This window comes from Apium graveolens, chromosome 7, assembly GCF_009905375.1.
Source record: "Apium graveolens cultivar Ventura chromosome 7, ASM990537v1, whole genome shotgun sequence".
In the NCBI taxonomy this organism is placed as follows: Eukaryota; Viridiplantae; Streptophyta; class Magnoliopsida; order Apiales; family Apiaceae; genus Apium; species Apium graveolens.
Genome location: NC_133653.1, coordinates 50,042,339 through 50,047,882, shown reverse-complemented (window position 1 = coordinate 50,047,882; position 5,544 = coordinate 50,042,339).

Sequence of the window (5,544 nt, the reverse complement as noted above, 5' to 3'; positions counted from 1 at the left end):
ACACTTGAGAAAATTTAGAAGTAACATTCACAATAAGCTTTTGATGATGAACAATGCATTTGCAACTTGTGTAACCAATGTTAGACAATCAATTGAGTAGCTAGCATAAACCCCAGAACTATAAAATTTAAGACTGCAATTTAAAACCACTAGAAAGTTCCTTAATGTCATGTAAACTTTAACTGCTAAATGTAAAAAGCTTGGAAGTTGGAACCAATTTTTCAATACTACGAACTGCATGGTCTTTCTACGTATCCTCTCCAGCCAAAACTCTGCATGCTTTTAACCTACGTAAATAATCATTTATAACAACATCCACATTCTTTTAGCCATTAGACAGGGTATAAGAGTGCATAAACAGCACGCACAGATATCATGTTAGAATAATTTGGGGTCATAACTACTATAAAAGGTCAAACATATTAGTACATACATATTTACAGATATCCAACTTCTAACAAAAGTCAGGCATTTGACAGAGGCAGAGAAATTAAACACAATTACAACATCCAATCATAATTTACTCCTTTATTCTACTTTGCAAAAAGAAAAAAAAATCCTATCAAATTAGCCTTTTACAAAACATTGCCAGCCCTTGGATAAGATGTTCTTATGATAAACATCGGAATTAGGGCATCTTAATGTAAGGTGAAAATCCCCAAAAATGGTTACCTATAAGTTGAAAAATGTCTGTATTTTACAACTTGTCATCTACTTTTAACGGGAAACGAACACCCCCAATATCTTATGCATCAGAGATGTATTTTTCTGGTTATAATTACAGTTCTATACACACATAGGATCCCATACAACTTCCCTCACATCCAACTGGGCTAAGCCTTTAAATGGAGTGAGATATATCTCAATAAGTCTAATCCTTTTCAGCAGATTTGAAGCAACATATTGTGATCCAGTTATAATAGCATATCGCTTTCCAAACAGCGAAAAGGGACAACACATTTTAATGAAAAAATCAATAGCAATAAAAGTGTATATAAATCTAAAGAATAGATAGGTTCGGCCAATTAAAACATGCTATAACATACAGGCGAAAAACCACATTTGCTGAATCAGAATCACACTACATTTAAGGGTTAAATATCAAAGTGGTCACTCAACTGAACGCCATATATCAGTTTAATCATCAAAATTAACGGGGTATCATTTGAATCACTAAAGTTATAATAAATATCATACATATACCTCAAAATATGTGCTCGAGAATTAAAATTTGTTTTATGGAGTTTTATATATTTTTCTTGAATCCTATTATAACCAAATTAAAATGGATGAATTCTAGTATTTTCTATAATATAATAAGATTTTTTTAATTTTATCTACTATTTATTTTTAATTTTGTAGTCATTTGCTTTATTTAAATAAAAATAATTAGTAGGTAAATTTTTAAAAATCTCAAAAAGTCATCTAAAATACTATGAATTCATAACTTTTCATTTGGTTGTAACAAGATTTAAAAAAAATGTTTAGAACTTCATAAAATAAATTTTAATTCTCGATCACATATTTTGAGGTATCCGTTTAATATTCATTATTATTTTAGTGATCCAAATGATTACCCATTAAGTTTGATGATTAAATTGATATATGACCTTCAGTTGAGTGACCACTTTGATATTTAACCCCTACATTTAATCACATAAAACCAACAACTGCCTGTAAACTAAACCTATACAAATATGTATTTTCATATACTTATCATAAGTTGAAGGCAGCAGCACAACCATAAATTATCAGTATTCATTTCATGATGAAAAACAGTCAACCAAAAAACTTAAAATGATCATTTTTTTTGTCTATGGTCAATTCGAAATTTTAAATCTCGCGCATAAGTGCCCACACTATGAATCAAAAACTCAAACCTTGGACCTCTTGTCACGAATCAGGATTACTAAGGAAAGATATCCACTAGGCTACAATCCTATAGACCCTGTCTGTTAACAATAGGGTCCTAAACTCGAATGTTGATCCAACTAATACAGTATCCTTACTTATCAAGCATAACAATCATCATATATATATAACTTGAATATACAAGAATTTGAGATAACTGGTTAAAAGAAAGAAGAGGGTCCCAGTTATGAGAACAAGAAATGTGACATGAATAATTAATGATAAATCACTTGCAGAAAAGGCTAAAGCCAACATTGCAGTAAGACACAGACCCAACATCAAGAATGCAACTTTTGGCGTATTCCAAGTCTGACCCTGATTTCAAAACATCAAAAGATTAGTACTTGCTGAATAATTAAGCAAAAAAAAGAGGGTGATTTTAATGGTGAAAAAAGTGTACGGACATTAACACCAGGAGCTAAGGCACCAAGTACAACTGCAGTTGCTGCCAATACCTGTAATTCTCTTTCAGATGCTTTGTTTTCCATACTGATGAATCACAGCTTCTTGATATGAGGAATAGCGAGAGTAAATTTGGGGATTCAGGTTAATTAGGGCTAGATTGTTTATAGTCAAATTTTGACTTCTTAAGTAAAATTAATAAACAATAATTAAAAAATTATAATAATTTTGAGCTTTATTTTTAATCTTTATAAATAAATTATTTTTACCTAACACATACCATAATATAAGTTTGAGACAATGACGGAGACAAAAACAAGTTTGAGCAATTCAGTAAACAAAACATCCTAGCTAACAAATAGGTAGCATCCTGGACCTGTTTCTAAATGAAAAAGGGACCTAAGTTAAATAATTATTTTATTGTATCTATCACTTATGCCATGATATTTTGTGGATAATTTTTTGTATCTTTTTTTTATGATTTTAGTATTACTCTAATACTTCCTCCATCCCTTTTAGTTATTAATATTTCAAATGAAGTATTGAAAACGAATTTTAAAACTCTTAATTAGTTTAATTGTATATTTTATTCAATATTTATTGAGAAGAAAAAAATTTAAAAAATATTACCTACAGATAGTAAGCAACGAATCATTTTTTAAAATCAAGATTACCTAGTTGCATTGCGCTAACTCACCAAAAAGCTTCCAGGACTTCCCTTGACTCTGCTTCAAACATCGTGATCTCATTAGCACAGCGAAGATTTTTTGGTTGAATGAAAGCATAAAAGCTCTCCGGCCAACTTCATCTGTTAGCTAAAAAATTTAGGTGACACAATTATATATATATTAATTAAAAAATATAGTACTCCAATTTGTTAGCAAAAAATTTAGTTATCATCTATCACATTTTTTATATTAGCCATTAGCTAAAAATTTCATGTCAGCTTTCTGTCAATTTTTTGCCTTATTTTAATCTAATTTTGCACATCAATACACACATATATTCATATTATATTTATATTTAATATATAATTACGTGTTCAAATTTTTATTTCATATTTAATATTTTAAGTTGATGTTATATTAAGTGTCAAAATATGATTTTCTTATTGACCAATTTTATAAACTATTTTAAAAAACATTACATACTCCCTCTTTACCATTGAATTTTATACATTACTTTTCGGCACGCTTTTCAATACTCTTTTAAAGTATAATTCCACAATATTTTTTTAAATTTTTTTTTCTGAATAAAACTTTCATATTTAAATTTTTATTTAAAAAAAATTAAAAAAAATATTATAAAACTATATTTTATAGAAGTCTTGAAATACGTGCAAACAGTGCACGTATAAAAATCAACTGGACGGAGGGAGTATTTAAAAAAATATTAATAAATCTAATCCAATATAATAAAATATAAATATAAAATTTTATTATACATATAAGTATATATTTTTTTAACACATATAAGTGTCCTATTATACTTATATAGTTATATATTCAATATTTTTTCATAAAATAAATATTTTATTTTTACTTATATTTAATTAAATTTTTAAATTTATTTGAACATTGAAATTTTCGTATATATACAATAATTTAAAAATACATATAACATACTATTGTTGAATTTAGCTAATCAATATACCTAATACCAGTGGAGCAAATAACCTTACAGATTCAACAAAATTTTAGATGATGATAATTTAGCTAACCATTTTACCTATTATGGTTGGAGAGCATCTCCAAGAAAAATAGCTAAAATAGTTACCTGAAATAATATAAATTAATGATTAGATAAAATTTGTCTAACTTGTAAGGTGTTGTACTCCAACCGTGTTAGCTATAATGTTTATCTATACTTAAAAAATAATATTTTATTATTATTATTATGAAAATAAAATGGGTGATGAAAGCATATATTCGTACTTGGAGAGAGAAGGAAAGAAGAAGAGAAAGAAGGAGTGATGAGTTGGATGTGTTTTAGAGGATATCTATATTTCATCCATGATTCAACAAATTTGGAAGATCAAAACAGGATATACTTAAAAATGATATAAGTATTAGTTTTAAAATTTTAAAATCATGTAAATGATTTTACACCATAATATTATAAACAAAATATTACTTTAACATTTTTTAATTGGGGGAGCTGATGTGGAAATTATAGATAATGAATGGCTTATCAATCATCAAATTTAGAGTATCATTTTAGTGTTTTCAAAAAATTTAGCTAACAAGTTGTGTTCTTGGAGGAGTAAAAATCAAAATCATTAGCTAAAATTTAGCTAAATTTTGTTGTTCACGTACAATATAGCTAACATGAGAGTATGAATTGGAGATGCTCTGCTACCTGGGAATCTACATTAAGACCTCCCTCTTTTCCCTGCCTAATCTCTCCGACAACCACACATAAGCCAATTTCACCCTAGTTACATCAAACTCCAGATCGAGTACTCTCCGCCACTGTTTTGCGAAGCTGCAATCCAGAAACACATGGAGCAAATGCTCCTCGCACATAGGGCATATAATAGTTATTTGCACACCTCTGCCTCTTAGGGTCATTTGGCAAATCTGAATCATTTATATGTGAATTATTAATATTTCTGAATGATCTGAATTAATCAAAAATCTGAATATCAATTGATTAAGATCATTTGGTATATATTTATTTTTATGATTTCTGAATGATTAAATTTTGTGATTAAATGAGTCTGAAAAAATTACAAGATTTTAAAATTGATATAATATTGAATGTTAAAAGTGCTAAGTATTTGAAATGCTAGATGTACTAAATATTTTAAAAAATAATGTGTTTTAATTAAAAATGTAATTCAAACAAAGACATGTATAAATTAAAAAAGGTACTAATACGCTTTAGTAAAAGTAATTGGTTAGTTATTAATAAATATAATATTTTATTAAATAAAATTGCTCGTGATTTTTTTATAAAAAGAAGTGTTTTAGTTGGGTAAAATAAAAAGGGCAATGTGTTTAACTTGAAAAAATTTATCGATTTATATATTAATTAAGTTAGGATAATTAAGTAAAAATAAAATTTAAATAAGGGTAGTTAAGTAAATTAAGCAGGTATCGTACTATCGATCCACTCTCAAAATTTTAAGGTTTCATTGATTATAATATAATATAGTGTAGCTAGATATTAAATTTGGATACATGGGAATATTATTAAAAAATTATTAACTTAATAAAATAACTTGTTTAT